Genomic DNA, 24,316 nt, shown 5'->3' with positions numbered 1-24,316 from the left:
CAGATTTGTTCATACTGGCAGGAAGACAACAGTAAATCAAATGACCACACTTTACAACAGTGGTGTGCAGAAGAGCATCTCAGAATGCACAACACATCAAACCTTGTGGTGGATGGGCTACAGGAGCAGAAGACCACAGTGGGTTGCACTCCTGTAGTTAATAAAGTGGCCACAGAGAGTAGTTTCCCATACATCACACAGCTCTAGACTAATGCTTTTCTCTTATTTCATAGGTCACTACCTTCCCTTAAGGCACCACAGTAGAATAGCAGATAGCACAACACTATTATAGCTTGAGTGTCAGTGCTCAAGTCCAGTGTCCACTGTAGGGAGTTTATACATCCTCCCCGTGACTGCATGGGTTTCCTCTGGGTGCTCCAGTTTCCTCCCACAGTCCAAAGATGTGCTGGTTAATTGGTCATTGTATATTGTCCTGTGATTAGACTAGGGTTAAATAGGTGCATGCTGGGGGATGCACCTCTTGCGGCGGAGGAGTCTATTCTGTGCCACATCTCTAAATAAAAAGTAAGTAAAATTGAACCTGCTTTCAAAATTTCTTCAGCTTTTACATCTCACTTAGTGTTCTTTGCAAGTCAACTATTGAGTAGCTAGAAAAGATAGATTTCCCCTAAGAAGTTGACAAAAAGGGGCATGTCATGTCGAGCCTGCTGGGGTCATCTTTAGTATCAGGTGCTCCTGGTGCAGCCTCCCCTACATCGGTGAGACCCAATGTAGATTGGAGGACCACTTTGTCAAGCTTCTTCACTCCAACTGCCACAGGAAAACGAGATTTCCCGGCTCCAGCCAGTTTAATTCCACTTCCCATTCCCATTCCAACATGTCATATTCCATGGGCTCCTCTATGGTAATGATGAGCCTGCTGTCAGTTTGAAGGAGAAAAACCTCATTATCTGTCTGGGTAGCATCTAGTCTTGTGGCATGAACATTGATCTCTCTAATTTCCAGTAATTTTATGCCCCTCCACTTCCTCTTCATTTCATTTCTATTCCCCATTCTGGCTCCCCTTTTACCTCTTTTCTTCTCCTTAGCTGCTTCTCACTTACTTTTGGTGCCCCTCCTCCTCCTTTTTGTCCCATGGTCCACTCTCCTGTCCTATCAGATTCTTTCCTCTTCAGCCCTTTATGTTTTCCACCTATCACCTCCCAGCTTCTCACTTCATCCTACCCCCACCTCCACTCAGCCACCTTTCCCCTCACTTGGTTTGAACTATCACTTGCCAGCTTGTATTCCTTCTCCTCTCCCCACCTTTTTATTTGGTTTCCCCCTTCCTTCCCAGACCTGATGAAGAATCGTCCGCCGAAATGCCGACTGTTTATTCCCCTCCAGAGATGCTTCCTGACCTGCTGAGTTCCTCCAGCTGTTTGTGCCTAGTGTAAAAGGTGGCTTGTTAAAGGCAATTGCTGAGTGTACTAATTGCACCTGAAATCATCCTGCTTTTTCCATAACTGTAGTATGTCCAATTGGATAGAGTTCTGGTGATTTCTTGATTTTGATTAAGCTTGCTAATACCTTGAACTTTGCAAATCCTGAAAGCTTTATGTGTGCCAAAAATATGAACCATTAGACCTTGCTTTGTAAAAAGTTTGCTTGTTAGTCATTGAAAGGGATTTGAAAGCAGGAACTGACTGTGGATTATATAGTAGTGGTAAAAGTGCAATCACTTGAGTTGAGTACAATGTCCTCCTAAGGGATTCCCTAACGGAGAATGCCTGCATTTACTTTGTTTAATAAGGGGAGGCTGATGCATGAGCAGCCACCACACGGTTCTTGACAGATCGGGGTCAGAATCCAGTGATGGAATGCAAGGCAATTGGGATCCCTCCACCTTTACTGCCAGTGTAATGTGTCATCATCATCTTCCACCAGCTCCATGATGAGGTCTTTGTTGGACGGCTCTTAGTCTGAATCCACTCCTTTGACTTTACCACCATGGTGGCCCCACCAAGAGCTAAGCTCCAGAATGCAATACAGTCCAGGTTTCAGAAACATGCAAGCCCCTCTGTGACGGAACAGGTTGGCAATGAGAGAAAGGCTCTGACATTGAACGCTGGTGTTGGTGCTGGGCCCACAATTGTTCACAATATACATTCATGATTGGAGGAAGGGGACCAAGTGTAGTGCATCTAGCTTCGCTGATGACACTAGACACTAAATTGAGTGGAAAATCAAGTTGTATAGAGGATGTGTAGAGTCTGCAGAGAGATTTAGATAGATTAAGTGAGTGGGCAAGGGTCTCACAGATGGAGAACAATTTTGGTAAAAGTGAGGTCATTAGATTTAGATCAGATTAGATTCAACTTTATTGTCATTGTGCCGAGTACAGATACAAAGCCAAGGAAATGCAATTAGCATCTAATCAGAAGGGCAAAAGAATAGTGTTATTTTCAAAATAACTGTGAATAAAAGTAACTACTACAACACACAAATATAAAAGTACTGAGTTAGTACAATATGGGTGCAATACTGCTTAGTGCTGTGATGTGAGGTTCAGCAGGGTCACAGCCTCAGAGAAGAAGCTCTTCCTGTGCCTGGTGATGAGGGAGCAGAGGCTCCTGTAGCACCTACCGGATGGGAGGAGAGTAAAAAGTCCATGGTTAGGGTAAGATGCATCCTTGATAATGCTTTTCACCCTACCCAGGCAGCGTTTATGGTAGATGTTCTCCATGGTAGGCAATTGGGTGCCAATAATCCACTGTTGAAGGAAAAATGGAAGATCAGATTACTACTTGAATGGTGAAAGATTGTAGCATATTGTGTGCAGAAGGTCTTGGGAATACTTGTGCATGGAAAGTTGGTTTGCAGATGCAGCAAGTGCACGATGGCAATAGAATGTTACTCCTCCTCGTGAGAGGGGTTGAATTTAAGGCAGGGAGGTAATTCTGTAACTGTACAGTGTACGAGTGATGCCGGACCAGGAGGAATTTTACTCCTTACTTGCGGAAAGATATACTGGCTTCTGTGAATAATGAGAAAACCCAAAATCTCAGCAGCTTCATATATCTGGGCTCACTTGTTCCAGTAAAAGGAGATTAATTCCTTCCTTGGGAACTAAACTGTTCTCAGTTGTGTTGAGACCAATCCCATGCTGAAATACACTCAATGACCACTGTAATAGGTACTCCTGTGCACCTGCTTGTTAATGCACACGTCAAATCATCCAATCATGTGGCAACAACACAGAAAAGTTTGCAGACGTGGTCAAGAGGTTCAGTTGTCGTTCAGACCAAACATCAGAATGATGAAAAAATGTGATCTAAGTGACTTTGACTGTGGAATGACTGTTGGTGCCAGACAGAGTGATCTGAGTCTCACAGAAACTGCTGATCCCCTGGGATTTTCACACACAGCAGTCTCAAGAGTTTACAGAAAGAGGTGAAACAAACAAAAATGCATCGAGTGAGCAGCAGTTCTACACCAAAAACAGAAATACCTTTCTAACGAGAGCGATCAGAGGAGAATGGCCAGACGGGTTCAAGCTAATAGGATGGCGACAGTAACTCAGATAACCACACATTACAACAGAGGTGTGGCTCTGAATGCACAACATGGTGAACCTTGAAGTGGACTGGCTACAGGCACAGAAGACCATGAACAAACCCTCAGTGGCAACTTTATTTGCTACAGGAGGTATCTAATAATGTAGCCTCAGAGTGTGTGGCAGGTGGCTGATGTCTGTGAGTTGAGGAAAACACAGAGTGAGCAATCCAAGCTGTATTGACTTACATCAATTAATATTTTCGGGACATCACCCCAATGTCAAACTCCCCCTTTATTCTCTCCATCACTTGCCCCTTTCTTACACTTCTAGCATCTTGCACCCGAAATGGTAAATTCTGTTTTTTCCTCTACTGGTGCTACCTGACCTGTTAAGTATTTTCTTTTCCGATTTCAGACTTCCAGCAACTGTAACATCCACATTGGGTTTTAAACTATGTTCTCTTCTATCTACTTACAGTTGTTACTGTGCTGTAAGAATCAACATGGTCCATGCTAAAATACTGTCATAGCAGGGACACCATTCATATTCAGATTTACGTTTATTTATCACCTGTATATTGAAACACTGGTGGCAGGGTGGAGATTTATCTCTACCAAAGGAGACGTAAAGTGCTCCATCCCTCTACTAAATCTGCTTTGGGCAAGGGGTAGCAGCTGTTTAGCACGTCCCCCCCCCCCACACACACACACCCAGATCAGGGTCACATGAAGCCAAGGAAGCAGTGGTGGATGGTCGTATGAGAAGCCAGTGCAGATCACAAATCCTTGTTATGCGACCACTGACGCCAGGCAGACAATCTCTGAAGAGTATTGATAATGACTTGAGTCACCCATCTTGTACAGACACTGCCCAGAAGAAGGCAATGGCAAACCACTTCTGTAGAAAAACTTAACCTGAGCAATCATGCTCATAGGGCCATGCTCACCCACATCACGACACATAATGATGACAAACCAACATAAGCCAGAGATGTGCTGGGGGCAGCCCACAAGTTCTGCCACACAGCCTAGCTCCAGCACAGCATCCCCACAATGCTCGGCAGAACAGAACACAACAAGCAACAACAGCAAAACCTGCCCCTGTCTTCCTTCCCACCCACAAACTCCATCAGCCTCCAGTCTCCAGGCTTCGGCCATTGGGCTTCGACTTCCTGACTTCCGATTGACATTTGGGGTCCAAGCTTCGCTACCAACCCCCAGACAAGCTGGTGACTGGACCCTGAACTCCAGGTGCGTCGTGACTCCTTATGCTTCCTGCTTGCACAGACAACTGATCCTGGAACACACCAACCAGGATGGGATGGGCTCACCCACCCATGTGGCTGGTCTTTGAACACAGAAACTGGAGACGAGGTCTGACCTCTAACTACCCCACATCCCTGACACTTAACCCTGGGGTAAATTTGGTCTGTGTCTTTGCTATTGCCTAGCACATGCTTGGGCTCGGTGATGGTACCGATACGCTTTTTTTTGCTGGTGGGGGGAGGGGGGGAAGGTTTCTCGCTGCTGCTTACACACGGGAGGGAGGAACTGGGGGGGGGGATTTTGGGGTTCTCACGTTTAACTGTCATTCATTCTTTGGGGCACTTCTCTCTTTTCGTGGATGTTTGTGAAGAAAAAGCATTTCAGGATGCATATTATATACTTTTCTCTGACATTAAATTTGACCTTTGAAACTTTGAACCTTTGATATGACCTCTAACTTCCATGCATCACTGTCCCTAACTGTAACCTGACGTCTAACTCCCCTCTTTGTCCCCAAAACCATCCTTACAAGCTTAAAGAACAATTATGTCTGAGCCTCAATCTCAACAGAGATCACAGCTCAGCACCATCTTAGAAAATGTGACGCTGGCTTCACTTCCTCTACAATATCCAAAAAATAAATACCAGTGAGAAGGAGCATAATTTTCTGTGGGGTTTCCAAAAGGAAAGCAGACTGTACATGCCAGAAATCATAAGACATATAATGTTACATGTACAGAAGTAGATCACAAATTGCCATATAACCAGCATGATATAAGACATTATTTTATTTTGATATAATTTCTATAATCTATGCCTTGCGTTGCTTTAATCTTAACATCAGAATTCTCCGTCTATATATACACAGGTGTTCAGTGGCCAGGAGTGGTAATGGGGATAAGCTCCCAATGGCATGCACTTCAAACAGCCTTTGACAACCAAGTCCAGCTCCTGGCCTTCATATGTGGTTTAACTACTAAGCCCAGTGGAACCATTTCTACTGAAAGGAGAAGGGGCAAAAGTGGGTTACTGCTGCCTTCAAACCAGTCGCTTTGGGCAGTTGGGGCTCATCAGCTGTGGTTAGCAACTCATCTAGGAAGGAAAACTCTAATCTCAAACCTCCGCTGCCTTGTGACTACACTCAAATTGTAGGCTTCAGGAGTAAACCCCAAGGAAAAATCTGGAACTGGAGTCCCCAAAGCAGTCCTACATTGAATTCAATGCTGGCTGGCAGCTCCAGCAACGGCAGAGACCGATACAGGTGCCATTCCTTTGAGTTCATCAGGTGCATGGAGAGGGGAAGTTTGCTACATGGGAAACAGCTTGCTCTCCATATAGTACTGCCTTGGCTTTGCATGCCTAGGCTACTAGGATGCAACATCCATCATCGACCCTGACCAACAGAGGTCTCAGAGTATCAATCCTGTTGCAAATTGTGTGGCAACATTTCTTTGTATAAAAGCATGCAGGCATAGTCAAGAGGTTTAGTTGTTATTCATATCAAACACTAGAATGAGGAAGAAATGTACTCTAAGTTACTTTGACCATGGAATAATTATTGGTGCCAGACAGGGTGGTTTGAGTTTCTCAGAAGCTGCTGATCTCCTGGGATCTTCATGCACAACAGTTCTAGAGTTTGCAGAGAAAAAAAAATCCAGTGAATGGCAGTTCTGTGGGGGGGGGGGGGAAACACCTTGTTAATGACAGAGATCAGAGGAGAATGGCCAGACTGGTTAAGTTGACATGAAGGCAACAGCAACTCAGATGACAATCCATTACAACAGTGGTGTGCAGAAGAGGATTGCTGAATGCACAGCATGTCCAACCTTGAAGTTGATCAGCTACAGCAGCTGAAAATCATGAACATACACTCAGTGGCCATTTTATTAAGGATGGGAGGGAACTCTAGATAATTCTAGCTAGACATTACCACAGTGATCACTTTAACCTGTTCTGCCTTTAACCTCTTCTTTGTCATTCTTGTAATACAAATATCATAGAAACATCGAAACATAGAAAACCTACAGCACAATACAGGCCCTTTGGCCCACAGAGTCATGCCGAACATGTCCCTACCTAAGAAATTACTAGGGTTACCCATAGCCCTCTATTTTCCTAAGCTCCATGTACCTATCCAAAAGCCTCTTAAAAGACCCTATCATATCTGCCTCCACCACCATTGCCTTCATATCCTGTCAGTAACAGTTTGATTGATACAACCTTTCCTCTGTCATGTTTATCCAAAGTAGGAATGTTTGATGCCCATTAGTAGAACAAAAATGCTTTGAGGGAGAAAAATTTATTCTCAGAATCTAAAACTTAACAATTCAAAAGTGTTCATGTTAGTTCAGGATGGAATCCAGACACCCAGAGTCACTTTATTAAATTCAAAGTTCAAAGTAAATTTATTATCAAAGTACATATATGTCAGCATATACAACCTCGAGATTTATTTTCTTGCAGGCATACTAAAAAATCCATGAAAGACCGCACCATCCTGGGCACTCAACCAGTGTGCAAAGGACAACAAATTGTGCAAGTGCAAAAGAAAGAAATAATAATAAATAAATAAGCAATAAATATTGAAAACATAAGATGAAGAATCCTTGAAAGTGAGACCATAGGTTGTGGGAACATTTCAATGATGGGGCGAGTGAAGTTGAATGAAATTATCCCCTTTAGACTCTACTCTGGTGAAATTGTCACTTGGCAATGACCCAGAAGGAAAGATTGCCTCTACATCAACAAATACTGCAGGGTTTTCCTTTCAACACACAGCCAATTTGAAAAGTTAATCTTTGACACTGAATTTCCCACAATACATTAAACAGGAATTGTACTCAAATTTGATAAATTTTTGGCTCATCGTGACTTAGTCATCTTACTGAAGGCTTCTTACCACATTCCCTAGTGCTGAAAGCAAATGGACTTCCGATATCTCCCCAACAAAAGGCAAAATATAGGGACAGGAATCTTGAGCAGTCAACCCATTTCCCCAGTCATCCACCTACAGTAAGGAAGGGAAGATTTAGAGTCCCAACTCAGCTTACAACCAGAATGTCTTTGGCAATGTGGGCGGAAACTGGAGCACTTAGGGAAAATCCACCGACTCACAGAGAGAACATGAAAACTCGATAAAGACTGAACCGGAGATTACAGGAGCTGTGAAAACGTCAATGGACTGAAAACTGCTGTTCCTGCACACATTCAGTAAGATAAAACAGAAATTAAGGTGTTACGCAGGATAGCACTGGATAAAAATAATATCCATTTAAAATTCAGAAAATATTGAAAATATGCAACAGATCAGGAGAAGAGAAGCAGAATCAAAGCTACAGGTTCTTAAACAGTCTGGTATGAAAACACCACTGCCCAGGAATGGAAAAGTCTATCGAAGGTACAACCCAGGCCATCACAGGCAAAGCCCTCTCCACAAATGAACACATTTTACATACAAAGGGCTCTGCCACAATAAAGCAGCATCCATCATCAAGGACCCCCCTCCATCCAGGCCATGCTCTCTTCTCACTACTATGACTGGGCAGGAGATACAGGATCCTTAGGTCCCATGCCACCAGATTCAGGAACAGATATTACCCTTCAACCATCAGGCTCCTGAACCAGTGTAGATATCTTCACTCACCTCAACTCTGAACTGATTCCACAACCTGCAGACTCTATTTCATGGTCTTGCCAACTCACGTGCTCAGTATTTATTTGTTTTTATTTGCACAATTTGTATTCTTTTGCACATTGGTTGTTCTTCAGTCATTGTTTCTATGTAGTTTTCATAAATTTTATTGGATTTATTTATTACCTGTAACTTTCAGCAAGAAAGTGAATCTCAAGTTAATATATGCTGACATATTCATACTTGAATAATATCTTCACTCTGACTTTGACAAAGAAATACTGTACTGGTGACTTGAAACAATATCTTTCCACAGATACTGATATATTGTGTATTTCTATCATTCATTTATATTTAAAATTGAATTTAAAACATATTTTTATGATCCAGGTAGAGTGCGCTAAACCTCAAAATGACAGAAATGCTTTTTTTGCAAAGCCACTCTTAATCCACTTCTGCACCTTCTGAAATTTAAAACTTCGAAGTTCAAAGTAGTTTTATTATCACTGTGTCAGCATGTACTACCCTGAGATTCACTTTCTTGTGGGCATTCACAGTAAAATAAAGCAGTGCAATGGAATCAGTGAAAAACTACACCCAAAGACTGACAAACAACCAGTGCGCAGAAGATAAACCATGCAGGTACAAAATAAGATAATAACAACAACAAAAATATAAATAAATAATACTGAGAACATGATTTGTATAATCCTTGACATTTAGCATCCATTCACCAACACTCTGCCATCAACACACAGAAAGTGCTGGAGGAACTCAGCATCTATTGAAATGAATACACTGTTAACATCTCGGGCTGAGGCACTTCTTCAGGACTCAGAAGGAAGCAGGAAGACGCAGATTAAAAAGGTGGTGGGAGAGGAAGGAGTCTAAGTTTTTGTTTCAATGGAGATTTTTCTTGACCCTCCCTCTCTCTCATTGGTAGCAATGCCCTATCTGAGAAGTCACACAGTTTAATAAATGCTAAAGAAATACAAGTTATTGTTAGGTAACTCCCATTTTTGAAGTCTGCTGCTATGATACCAGAAAGCATGGGAAGAAATTTTAGTGAAAGGGGTTTATTATGTAGCACCATATTCATTTTGCCTTGTGTTATTTTCATGAAAGCTATTGCATAGATTTGATTTTGATTTCCACATCAGTAATACTTCAGTAAGCAAGTTAATAGCTATTGGTAAATGTATATGCTGGTAAAAAAAAAAGGGAAATATCCATTTATGCCTTTTATTCTATGTGAGTACTCGATAAAGGGGAAAAATTACAAGAATGACAATGATGCACACCAAGGGATCGGATAATGGCAACAGATGGCAAATCGTGTTGCAGTGCTATTTTAAAGCCATGATCTCTCATCTCTGGGATATAAGAATGAAGGTGAAATGGTGGGGAAGTAATCTTTATCATTCTCAGATGAGTTCCAGTCAAGGTCATCTGACACAACAGTATTCTTGATGTGTGCAAGTGTCTACAAGGCTCATACAGGCAGTTAGGCATCTCTGCTCCATCCGCCAAAAGCAGAACTTCTCAGTGGACAAACATTTTAATTCCCATTCTGACATGCTGTGCCATGATGAGACCACTCTGAGGGTGGAGGAACAATACCTTGGGTAGCCTCCAACCTGAGGATCAATTTCTCCTTCTGGCAAAAAAAAAATCTCTTCCCTCCCCTCTTCTGCTATTCTCCCCTCTGGCCTCTTGCAGTAATGTACACAAGTCTTAGGCACACATTTATAGATCAACTTCTGCACAGTACAGAAGTAATTTTATGTATTACACTGTACTGCCTCCACAAAAAAATGACCCCCAGCATTTGCCAGTACCCATTTTCAGCTGGGTGGACTGGAGCATTATGTGGTTAAGTGCCTTCCTCAAGGACACAACAGGCTGCCTCAGCTGGGCTCAAACTCACGACCTTCAGGTCACTAGTCGAACACCCTAACCACTCGGCCACGCGCCACACACTGTGCAAAAGTCTTAGCTATATATACTGTATGCACCTATGATGCTTGCACTGTACTGTACCTCTTCTCACTTGCCCATCACCTCCCCTGGGTTCCCTTCTCACTCCCTTTCTCCTATAGTCCACTCTCCTCTCCTATCTGATTCCTTCATCTCCAGCCCTTTACCCTTCCCACCCATTTGACTTCACCTATCACCTTCTAGCTGTCCTCCTTCCCTTCCCCTTACCGTTTTTTTATTCTGGTGACTCCCCCATTCTTTTAATTCTTGAAGAGGGATTTCAGCCTGAAACATCTACTGCTTACTCATTGCCATAGATGCTGCCTGACCTGCTGAGTTCCTCCAGCATTTTGTGTGTGTTGCCTTAAACAAGTATTTTCCCTTTTTATTTACATCTAAACACAAATGCAGAGTTGAATTCATGCAAATTCAATAGATCATTATGTAATTACTTTGTTTTTAAATTTTGAATGATTAATGTTAATATTTAAGCTGTTTGCTATAAGAGTAAAGAATGATAAATGTATATTTAGCAACAATTGACCTCTTGAAAGTACCAATCCCTTCCTCATCAAACACAAGTTGCATTAGTTTGGAGCTGAAGTCATTTGAAAGTGTTAGATAAATATCAAAGCAATAGTTTTATAAGAGTTGACGTAAGAACCTACAGTTTCGGTTAACAATTTCACAAAATGCCAGTCAATTTTTGCCTTTTTTTCACCATTCCAAATCACCCAATCCTATTTGACCATTGCAGTATTTATTTATCTCAGATTTTCTAACGTAGAAACATCAAAAACCTACAGCACAATACAGGTCCTTCAACCCACAGAGCTGTCCCTACCTTAGAAATTACCTAGGCCTACCCATAGCCCTCTATTTCTCTAAACTCCAAGTACCTATCTAGGAGTCTCTTAAAGGACCTTATCAGTCCATCTCCACCACCATTGCCGGCATCCCATTCCGAGTACTCTCTGCGTAAAAAACTTTCCCCTGACATCTCCTCTGTATCTACTTCCAAGTACCTTCAAACAGTGCCCTCTTGTGATAGCCATTTCAGCCCTGGGAAAAAGCCTCTGACTGTCCACATGATCAATGCCTCTCATCATCTTGTACACCTCTCATCCTCCGTCACTCCGAAGAGAAAAGGTCGAGTTCACTCAACCTGTTCTCCTAAGGCATGCTCCCCAATCCAGACAACATCCTTGTAAATCTCCTCTGTACCCTTTCTATGATTTCCATGTCCTTCCTATAGTGAGGCGACCGGGATTGAGCACAGTACTCCAAGTGGGGTCTGACCAGGGTCCTATATAGCTGCAACGTTAACTCTTGGCTCTTAAACTCAATCCCATGATTCATGAAGGCCAATGCGCCAAATGCCTTCTTCACCACAGAGTCAACCTGTGCAGCAGTTTTGAGTGTCCTATGCACTCAGAACCCAAGATCCCTCTGATCCTCTACACTGCCCAAGAGTCTTACCATTAGTGCTGTGTTCTGCCATTATATTTGACCCACCAAAATGAACCACCTCACACATATCTGGGTTGAACTCCATCTGCCAATTCTCAGCCCAGTCTTGTATCCTATTAATGTCCCGCTGTAACCTCTGACAGCCCTCCACACTATCCACAACACCTCCAACCTCTGTGTCATCAGCAAATTTACTAACCCATTCCTGTACTTCCTCATCCAGGATATTTATAAAAATCACCAAGAGTAGGGGTCCCAGAACAATACCCTGAGGCACACCTCTGGTCACCAACCTCCATGCAGAATATGACCCATCTATAACCACTCTGCTTTCTGTGGGCAAGCCAGTTCTGGATCCACAAAGCAATGTCCCCTTGGATCCCATGCCCCCTTACTTTCTCAATAAGTCTTGCTTGGTGTACCTTATCAAAAGCCTTACTGAAATCCATATACCCTACATCTATAATCCTACCTTCATCAACGTGTTTAGTCACATCCTCAAAATATTCAATCAGGCTCGTAAGGCACGACCTACCTTTCACAAAGCCATACTGACTATTCCTAATCATATTATGCCTCTCAGGATCTTCTCCATCAAATTACCAATCACTGAAGTAAGACTCACTAATCTATAATTTCCTGGGCTATCTCTCTTCCTTTCTTGAACAAAGGAACAACATCCACAACCCTCCAATCCTCTGGAACCTCTCCCATCCCCATTGATGATGCAAAGATTATTACCAGATGCTCAGCAATCTCCTCCTTCACTTCTCACAGTAGCCTGGGGTACACCCCATCTGTCCCAGTGACTTATCCAACTTGATGCTTTCCAAAAGCTTCAGCACATCCTCGTCCTTAATGTCTACATGCTCAAGCTTTTCAGTCCACTGCAAGTCAGCCCAACAATCACCAAGATCCTTTTCCGTAGTGAATACTGAAGCAAAATATTAATTGAATACCTCTGCTATCTCATCCTCTTGCTCTTCACATACTTGTAGAATGCCTTGGGGTTTTCCTTAATCCTGTCCGCCAAAGCCATCTTTTGGCCCCTTCTGGCTCTCCTAATTTCATTCTTAAGCCCCTTCCTGCTAGCCTTATAATCTTCTAGAACTCTATCATTACCTAGTTTTTTGAACCTCTTGTAAGCTTTTCTTTTCTTCAGCCTTTGTACACCAAGGTTCCTGTACCCCACTGTCCTTTCCCTGTCTCATTGGACTGTACCTACGCGGAACCCCATGCAAATATCCCCTGAGCATTTGCCACATTTCTTTCATTCGTTTCCCTGACAACATTTGTTTCCAGTTTATGCTTCCAAGTTCCTGCCTGATAGCCACATATTTCCCCTTACTCCAATTAAACGTTTGCCTAACTTGTCTGTTCCTGTCCCTCTCCAATGCTATGGTAAAGGAGATAGAATTGTGATCACTATCTCCAAAATACTCTCCCACTGAGAGATCTGACACCTCACCAGGTTCATTTCCCAATACCAGATCAAGTACAGTCTCTCCTCTTATAGGTGTATCTACATATTGTGTCAAGAAACCTTCCTGAACACATCTAACAAACTTCACCCCATCTAAATCCCTCACTCTTGGGAGATGCCAATTGATATTTGGGAAATTAAAGTCTCCCACAACAATCCTGTTATTATTACTCCTTTCCAAAATCTGTCTCCCTATCTGCTCCTCGATGTCCCTGTTACTGTTGGGTTGTCTATAAAAAACACCCAGTAGAGTTATTGACCCCTTCCTGTTCCTAACTTCCACCCACAGAGACTCTGTAGACAACCCCTATATGACTTACTCATTTCTATTCATCTTTCCCTGATCTCTGCTGAATCCTAGTACTTCTGTGATCCAAAGGTTTTGCAGAAATCAAGAATGAGCTATAAACCTATTGCTTTATATCTTTATGAAGTGTTACAGGGGTGGGAAATGGACAAGAAAGAGGAGCAAGAGAACAAAGAAAAGACAAAGAAAAAAGCAATCATAGTTGTCTCATATTCTGACCAGAGATAACAAAGCTCCAGTGATTTCAATTGACCTGTGAAATAGCCAGATATATCTGGCAAGCCACCTTCTACAGAAAACTAAGAAGCTTCTAGAAAAATACGGAGGTAATCAGAAAATACACTGAACAATCGTATGTGTTTATGTAAAAATACCAGAAAGTTAAACTACAAGAAAATACAATGAAAATGACAATTCTATATCCCAATCCAAAACCCCCTATCCTGTATAACCCAAATTTATTACTAATGAGGTCTTAATCCTTGGGTTTGCCTTTTGTTAGCATAAATGATGAATTTTGCTGTATGTTTCAATGTACATGTGATAAATAAATCGGAGTCTGAATCTTAAACACAAGAGATTCTGCTGAAGCTGGAAATCCAGAGCAAGACACACAAATTGCTGGAGCAATTCAACAGGTCAGGCAGCGTCTATGGAAATGAATAAGCAGTTGACATTTTGGGCCGAGACCCGTCTTCAGTGCTGAGTAGGAAGGGGGAATATACCAGAGTGAAAAGGAAGGGGGGAGCGGAAGGAAGATAGCTAAAAGGTCTAGCTAACCTGAATCTCATCAATGTCAATTTGCCTTAGTTTCAACAAAAGTTGTGGTGGATGACTGGAAGAATCCCATTGATACTCAAGGCAGCACTTCCTTTGATATTCCCACATACAATCAGATACGAATTATTAGGCTAATGCTATTTTTTTTTACAGCTTGTAGGGCATAGAAAACAACAGATAGATCAGACATACTTAATGTAGTCTGCATTGTTTTATCTACAGATGACAAACGAAAATACTAAGCTTCCCACAAGATGCTTAACACAAACCACTTCTTGACCATGAAGCTGGCCTGTTCGGAGGTTAGAGGGCAGTGTACGTTCATGGGTGGGAGGGAGGACCGGGGCTTGCTTTGCTGTTGCCGGTTTGATTTTTGCATGTAACTTGAGCCAATGTGAATGGTCAAAGGAGAAGTGGGTCAATTAGAGCAAAATTTTTACAGACTTTATTGGAACTCCACTGAACATTGGATCTGCACTGGATCTCACAAAGATTAATCCATCCCTTAGAAATGTGCCAGTAAATACCCAGCATTTGGTGTTGTTTTCATGCCTTCTAGTGATCATGGGTAAATACTTCTGCTGGTAAGGGTTTTCTCTGCTTTGGGAGATAAAACTTTTATCCATCACAGCTGAATCAGTAACTTTGTTTAGACTTCAGGGAATCCAACCAGTAGCGACACACTCCACTAGCAACCTCTCCAGCACAGACAGGACAGCAACAGCAAGGGTTTACAGCAGATAAGAAAGGTACAAAGAGAGACAGGGGAGTTGCTGAGACAGGGGCTGCAAAACAGGGCATGCAAACGGAGGCACCACTTCATACAATAGAGTACTACAGCACAGAAACAGGCCATTTGGCCTGTCTAGTCCTTACCAAACTATTATTCTGCCTAGTCCCATCAAGCTGCACCTGGACCATAGCCTTCCACACCCTTCCATGCATGTACTTCTCTTAAATATTTAAACTGAACCCACATCCATCGCTTCCACCGACAGCTCAATACATACTGACTCTACTCTCTGAGTGAAGAAGTTCTCCCTCATGTTCCCTTGAAATATTTCACTTTTCACCCTTAACCTATGACCTCTAGTTCTAGCCACACTCAACCTCAGAGGAAAATGCCTGCTTGCATTAACCCTATACATACCGTACCCCTCATAATTTTGTATGCCTCTGTGAAATCAATTTCTTCGACATTTTTTAACAGTGCCACTTCAGGTGGCTTAGGTAGTTTCATCAGGCAATTGCAGACCTTTGAAACATGATTGGCTGATTAGATGCTTACATTGATGAGCAAGTGTACAGGTCTACCTAATAAGTAGCCACTGAGTGTAATTTTGTAGGCATGTCCGAGGTTCCTAAATAGCCACCAGTTTTACTTCTCGTACAGTCAAGCTCATATATATCTCAGGTACAGAAGGAATGTTAAGGAGAGCCTCATAGGTCAGAACAGATACCAACTTCAAACTAGACTGTCATTGCTTACCAATGACAGAACCACTATAATAAAAAAACTAGTACTCACCAGCCGTACAAAGAGCTGAAGCTTTTGTATATCTAGATGGATCTGGAGTTATCCTTCAGTACTTATCAGACCAACATTGACTAAGCCACAATGGACATAATTCTATAAGACCATAAGGCCTAAGAGCAGAATCAAGCCACTCAGCTCATCAAAACTGTTCTGCCATTCAATCATGGCTGATTTATTTTCTTTTACAACTCCCCCCCATTCTGCTTCCTTCTCCCCATAATCTTTGATGACTTCATTAATCAAGAACCTATCAACCTCCACGTTAAATATACACAATGGACTTGGCCTCTACAGCTGTCTGTGGCAGTGAGTTCCACAGATCAGCCACCCACTAGCTAAAGATATTCCTCCTCATCTCTGTTCCGAATGGGTGTGCTTGTACTCTGAGGCTCAGCTTTCTGGTCCTAGATCCTCCCACTTTTTGGAGATATCCTCTCCATATCAATTCTGTCTAAGCCTTTCAATATTCAGTTGGTTTCAATGAGATCCCCTGTTATTTTTTAAGACTCCAGCGAGTGCAGGCCCAGACCCATCATAGGTAAAGTGTTTCATTGCCGGGATTATTCTCATAAACCACTACTGAAGCCAGCAGAACATTTCTAAGGAAGAAGAAAGTGATGTTTTGATTTGCATATTTATCTGAAAATTGATGCTCACTGATGAATAATATTTAGATTTTCTATTCTTCCTTCCAAGGTGAATAACCTCACATTTTCCCACACCACACTCCCTCTGCCTTCTCCTTACCTACTCATTCTGTTACATACCCGTGGGTACCTTGTGCCTGTCACATGACCATGATGTAATTGAGGCTCTGCTGGGCATGATGTAATGGTCTTGTGATGGTGGAGTGATGTAATTTTCCCGCCAGTGAGAGGTCATGTGATAGTTTTTTCAACAGGGTATAAAAGGAGAACCCCTCCCCCTGATGCAGGGCAGTTCATGGTTGAATTCGTTCAGTGACTATGTTCTGCTGCATATTGATGTTATGACACAGTTTTGTTTAAAATTGGAGTTTTACTTTCTGCCCTAAGTCTCAAAGGTTATTGCCGGCAGTTTTGCTACCATACTGCCAGTTCAGTCCAGTCGGACAGTAAAGATTTATCAAAGTTCGGGGAGCTGGAGGATCGAGGAAATTTGATGTTGGTGGTAAACAGATTCAGCCTTATTTAATCTTCGTACAAGGAAGTAGTAACTTGTGTCCAAGATAGCTCCTGCATTTCTGAAAGCAGAAAGAGCTGGATGCAGGGTTTCACCAAGGAAAGGTCAGTGCCTTTAAGCCGTTTTATTTCCTTCAATCGTAAATCCCTCGGCAAAGCATATTTTGGCTTGGATCAGCAGTAACGCCACGAAAGAGAATTTATTACTCCAAGGAAAGTCTCTCCTAAGTGACTGTGTAAATCATTTTGGACTTTTGCATTGCTACTTCTATGAACTGTTTCAGCCTTATCACTTTAAGAACTGTTTTCGCATTATCGCTTTAAGAACTGTTTGGGTTGCCGTATAGCAGCTGACTTCCAGTTAAGTTAGTCGTTTGTTTATTTTGGGTTTTTTAGCAGTGTTTAATAAATGTTTTATTTGTTATAAAAAAAAACCTGTCTCAATTATATATTCATTGTTGCTGGATTGTAACAATTCAACCTTGTCCAGATCCTTCTGAAAACTCCTCATATCCATTTCCTGAAATTAGGGTCTGTGGAGGAGTAGCGATATGGGAGACCAATTGCACAAATCATTTAAAGACAACAGATAAGTTAAGAAAAAGCAATCTGAAGAACTAATGGTTATTCCCCTTTAAACACATGGAGTTTGCAACTTAAAACAAGTTGTGCATTATTTGTACTGCACTGAGTCTTTGGCACAGACCAGAAGGAATATGTTGCTCCTGAAGGGGCTACAGTGGCCACTCAACAGGATTATACTATGATTTGGAGGATTAAGTATTGAAGACAGTTTACATGATCTTGTTTCTATTTCCATGTGAAAAACTTAAGGGTTGCCAATCAAGATGTTTAAAATAATGAAAATATTTAATAGAGGAACTAAATTCATTCAGAAGTAGGAACCAGCAGCAAAAAGCCCAACATTCAAGTAGGAGGGATATAGATAGGCTAAATGCAGCGCACTTTTTCCACGGACGTTTGGCGAGACTAGAACTAGAGATTATGGGTTCGGGGTGAAAGGGGAACGTGAATGGGAGCTTCTTCACTCAGAGGGTGCTGAGGGTGTGGGACAAGCCGTCAGTGGAAGTCTTGGATATGGGTTTGATTTCAACATTTAAGAAAAGTGTGGATAAAAGCGTTGATGGGAGGAATATGGGGTCTATGGTCCAGATGCAGGGTGATGGGACTGGGCAGGGTAATAGTTTGGCATGAACTCGATGAGCCAAGTGGTCTGTTTTTGTGTTGTAGCCACGCCTGCAGGTGTTTATCTATCTGTGATGGCACTTTTAAGTGTATTCCCAAATCCCTTTGATTTACCACACTCCACAAGGCTGTGCTGCATAAATCCTACCCTGACTTGTAATCCCAAAATGCAACACCTCATGGTCATGGTCTATGACAATGAGAACCAGATAATTTACACAGGGCACACAAAATGCTGGTGAAACACAACAGGCCAGGCAGCATCTATGAGGAGAAGCACTGTCGACGTTTCGGGCCGTGACCCTTCGACAGGAGAGGACCCTTCTCCCTATAGATGCTGCCTGGCCTGCCGTGTTCCACCAGCATTTTTGTGTGTGTTGCTTGAATTTCCAGCATCTGCAGATTTCCTCGAATTTACACAGGGTATTTTTTTCCCTAAGAATTTAGAATTCACTCTCTCAAAAAAGCTGTGGGTGCTTGCCCAGTTGGTGCTTTCCAAACTAAGACTGCTGCGACTTTTTTAGGTAAGGGTATCAAGATGTTTGAATAACAAAGGGAAAATGGAGTTAGGCAGCAGGTCAGCAATTTGTCTGACCAAATGCAGGTGGTGTCTTCAGGAACTCAATGACAATGCTCCCAATGCTCTCAAATTTAAGAGGAGCTGTGGTTTAGTAAACTGAGAAAAACTGGCCATAACTGGTGAATCAGTAAATGGGAGATCATCATTAAAGAAACAAGTAGAAACATAAGAACCAAGTTTTCTTGGATTTTAGATTTTGTACATAGACTTCAAGATTCAAGATTGTCTATCATCATTCTCCAGTACAAGTATAAAGGGGACAAAATGATTGTTACTCCAGATCTGATGCAGCAATAAAAAAAACAATAAGCATAAGGAACACAATAAAACATAATAAATATAAATAAGAAAGCAATCCTGTGAAACACAGGTAACTCACATAAAATGCTGGAGGAACTCAGCAGGTCAGGCAGTATCTGTGGACAGAATTAAAGAGTCAAGGTTTTGGGCCGAGACCCTTCATTCAGGAACAGAATGGAGTAGGGGGTGGAAAAAGCCAGTATAAGACAGCAGGAGAAGGGGAGGGAGTACAAGCCGACAGGTGATAGATGAAACCAGGTGAGGAGGAAGGTAGGTGGGTGAAGATGTACAAAGAACTGTCTGAATGTGGGCATTTACTTCCTGTCAGAAATAATGTACAAAGTAGAATCCACATTTGATCTTAACAGCAAAGCATAAATATTCCTAAATAAGGAAGTGTAAGTAGTTATGCAAAAAGAATAAGGGGTGAGTATTTTTAAAGAGCCAGCTCAATAGGCTACTTGTTTATTTTCTCTTGGCTATGAAATATTCTGATTGGTTAAAATCAACAGGTCAACCTTCAGGGTAAAATTCCGGAAAACTAGTTTGCATTTAGATACTTCAAATTACCATGTCTGAAATGTGATAACTCCTTAATTTGCAGAGCAGTTACTTTATGCTAATGAGTGTAATTACTTTGATTTCTATTCAGTGATAGAAGAAGAGATGATATTTTGAGGTGTAGGAGGGTTTGCACCATAGGGGACCAATAAAGACATGCTGATGAAGCAGTACATGCATATGGGTTCACAATTACTCATGCCTGATGAGATTCTCTGTGGCAGTATGATGAACAGTAGAAGGGTTTATTATCGAGTCAGGACTATTATTCTTCTTAAATTTTCTACCTTTTCAGCAAATCTTAGTTATTAAAGCTCTCTGCTATCTCATAAAAATTAAAAATATCAAAAATTAACCTTTATTATTATGACTGACTAATTCAACAGTAGAAGGATGCAGTGCAGCATTTTCAATAGTGCAGTTTACTTGTGTGACATTTAAATTTTCTCACTAATTCCCATTCCAATGTGCCAATCCATGGCCTCATTTTGTGCCAAGATGAGGCCACCCTCAGGGTGGAGGATCAACACTTTATATTCCATCTGGATGCCCTCCAACCTGAAGCATGAATATAGATTTCCACTTCTGGTGAACACATTTTTCCCTCCCTTCATCTTTGATCCCCACTCTAACCTTTCACTTCTTCTCACCTGCCTATTACTTCTCCCTGGGCCAGTTCCTCCTTCTCTTTCTCCTATGGTTCACTTTTCTCTCCTGTCAGATTCTTTCTTCTCCAGCCCTTGACCTTTCCTACCCACCTGGCTAGCCTCTTTCCCCTCCCCTCACTTTTTTTATTCTGGCATCTCGCCCTTCCTTCTCAGTCCTGATGAAGTGTCTTAGCCCGAAACATCAACTCTTTACTCTTTTCCATAGATGCTGCTTGACCTATTGAGATCCTCTAGTGTTTTGTGTGTGCTGCTTTGGATTTCCAGCATCTGCAGACATTCTTGTGTTCATAAAACGTTATTAAGAGTATTAAGTCTCAGCACCTTTAGCTTAAGCTAGTTTAAATACAAGCAATTTAATTGTGGTGTCAACATCAGACATGTTAAATGAAGTCTTCACATCGGCAATTTGAAAATCAAATCAAGTTAGCTGTGAACCTGACTTGTAAAACTTTTATCTCGTGGACATTTTGTGCATCATAAAGTCTCTGAAGAATTAGATGAATTTGCACGTACCATCAGCTGTGCTTTGACTAAATGTTATTCAAAGCAGGGTGACCTTCACACAAGCTGCCACTAGATAACAGGGAAGGTTGGAGTCCAATTAACCATTTTGTATACTTAGTAATAGGAAGCGCAGATCCAAAGGGCAGATTATTTTATATATTTTACATTCTAAAGGTGTTCCTTTACATTTGCAACACAAATTAAAGATAAAAGCAACATTATATAACAGATATTTAGTACTGGCTTCGACTGAGATGAGGCAGGTGTTAATATTTCTCATATTACAAATAAGATCATACAGGTTAAGTACCCCTTATCCAAAATCCAAGAACCTCTGAAATCCAAGTATTTTTTGAGCTCTCACATGATATCACAAAGGGAAGATTCCACGTGACACTGGGTAGGTTCCCAGGCAATGCACACCATTGACAGTTCTGAGAAGTGACCTCACATATGTAATGAACAGAAGTTAATGAAAAATAGAACAACTCTGCATAAAGCAAACAAAAAGATCTCAATAGTGTATCATCAATGTTGGAGTAAACATATGCCACTTAACATTATATGATCATGAAACAAGCAAAGATATATCACAATGAATGGAAAATTGAAGGTAATTGTGAAAAATTAGCAGGCTGGATGCAGATATTTATGAAAAGGCACAGCATTAATTTTTTTAAGTGTCTCTTAAAAATTTAATCATGGGTTCATCACAGGTAAAACCCTTTCTACATGAGTACGTCTACATGAAACACTGTTACAGGAAAGCAGCATCCATCATCAGGGACCCCCACCACCCAGGACGTGCTCCCTTCTCACTGCTACCATCAGGAAGGAGGTACAGGAGCCTCAGGACTCACACCACCAGGTTCAGGAACAGTTACTACCTCTCATCCATCAGGCTCTTCAACCAAAAGAGATAACTTCGCTCAACTTCACTTGCCCCATTATTGAAATTTTCTCATAACCAATGGACTCACTTTCAAGGAATCTTCATCTCATGTTCTCAATATCTGTTGCTTATTTATTTTTTTATTTAGTCTCTCTTTAAGCATTTGCAGCATTTCTGGCTTCTGCACTCTGGTTGAATACCCAACTTGCATAGTCTTTCATTGATTCTGTTATGGTTATTATTCTATAGATTTATTGATTATGCCCACAAGAAAATGAATCTCAGGGTTGTATATGGTGACATACATGTAGTTTGATAATAACATTTACTTTGAACTTCGATGAAAATCTAACATCAGCACAAGACTTCAATGCTGCTTGTTTTTATACCTTGCATAAAACCAAAAAAATATAAAAAAGTATAAAGTTTACAGAGTACTGTAAACTTTTAATCAAAATACGGTTTCATAGGTAGAGACTGAAAGCCTGCCATTGTTTGTTCTTGTTCAATGGCTGATTCAGGTATTCTCCCAATGCTGGTGTGTTGCTTTTGTTACCCTGCACAGATTATATTTTCATTACATTAATAATATGTCACAATACAACATAGAAACATAGAAAACCTACAGCACAATACAGGCCCTTCAACCCACAATGCTGTGCCAAACATGTACTTACTATAGAAATTACCTCGGTTACCCATTGTCCTCTATTTTTCTAAGCTCCATGTACCTATCCAGGAGACTCTTAAGAGACCCTATCATATCCTATTCCACCACTGTCGGGTGGCAGCCCATTCCACGCACTCACCGCTCTCTGCATAAAAAATTTACCCCAACTTCTCCTCTGTAACTTACTCCAAGGAACTTAAAACTGTGCCCTCTCGTCCTAGTCATTTCAGCCCTGGGAAAAGGCCTCTGACTATCCACACGATCAATGCCTCTCATCACCTTATACACCTCTATCAGGTCACCTCTCATCCTCTGTCACTCCAAGGAGAAAAGGCCAAGTTCACTCAACCTATTTTCATAAGGCATGTTCCCCAATCCAGGCAACATCCTTGTAAATCTCCTCTGAACCCTTTCTATAGTTTCTGCATCCTTCCTGTAGTGAGGCAACCAGAACTGAACACAGTACTCCAAGTGGGGTCTAACCAGGGTCCTATACAGCTGCAACATTACCTTTCAGCTCTTGAACTCAATCCCATGATTGATGAAGGCCAATACACCGTCTGATTTCTTAATCACGAAGTCAACTTGTGCAGCAGCTTTGAGTGTCCTATGGACTCCGACCCCAACATCCCTCTGATCCTCTGCACTGCCAAGAGTCTTACCATTAATGCTATATTCTGCCATCATACTTGACCTACCAAAATGAACCACCTCACACTTACCTTGATTGAAATCCACCTGCCCAGTTTTGCATCCTATCAGTGCCCTGCTGTAAACTCTGACAGCCCTCCACACTACCCACAGCACCCCCAAACTTTGTGTTATCAACAAATTTACTAACCCATCCTTCCACTTCCTCATCCAGGTCATTTATAAAAATCACAAAGAGAATGGGTCCCGGAACAGATCCCTGAGACACACCACTGGTCACCAACCTCCATGCAGGAAATGACCCAGCTACAACCATTCTTTGCCTTCTGTGTGCAAGCCCATTATGGATCCACAAAGCAATGTCCCCTTGGATCCCATGCCTCCTTACTTTCTCAATAAGGCTTGCATGGGGTACCTTATCAAATGCCTTGCTAAAATCTATATACACTACATCTACTACTCTTCCTTCATCAATGTGTTTAATCACATCCTCAAAAAATTCAATCAGGCTCTTAAGACACAACCTGCCTTTGCTAAAGCCATGCTGACTGGTCCTAATCATATTACACCTCTCTAAATGTTCATAAATCCTGTCTCTCAGGATCCTCTCATCAACTTACCAATCACTGAAGTAAGACTCACTTGTCTTTAATTTCCTGGGCTATCTCTGCACTCTTTCTTGAATAAGGGAACAAAATCTGCAACCCTTCAATCCTTCAGAACCTCTCCCATCCTCATTGATGATTGAAAGATCATTGCCAGAGGCTTAGCAATCTCCTCCCTCACCTCCCATATTAGCCTGGGGTAGATATCATCTGGACTCGGTGACTTATCCAACTTGATGCTTTCCAAAAGCTCCAGGACATCCTCTTTCTTAATCTCTATATGCTCAAACTTTTCAATCTGCTGTAAGTCATCCCTACAATTACCAAGGTCCTTCTCTGTAGTGAATATTGAAGCAAAGTCTTCATTAAGTACCTCTGCTACCTCCTCCAGTTCCATACCCACTTTCCCACTGGCACACTTGATTGTTCCTATTCTCTCATGTCTTATCCTCTTGCTCTTCACATTCTTCTAGAATAACTTCGGGTTTTCCTTAATCCTGCTCGCCAAGGGCTTCTCATGGCCCCTTCTGGCTCTCCTAATTTCATTCTTAAGCCCCTTTCTGCTAGACT

The sequence above is a fragment of the Hypanus sabinus genome, chromosome 1, assembly GCF_030144855.1.
Source record: "Hypanus sabinus isolate sHypSab1 chromosome 1, sHypSab1.hap1, whole genome shotgun sequence".
NCBI lineage: Eukaryota > Metazoa > Chordata > Chondrichthyes > Myliobatiformes > Dasyatidae > Hypanus > Hypanus sabinus.
This window is presented reverse-complemented; position numbering follows the sequence as displayed.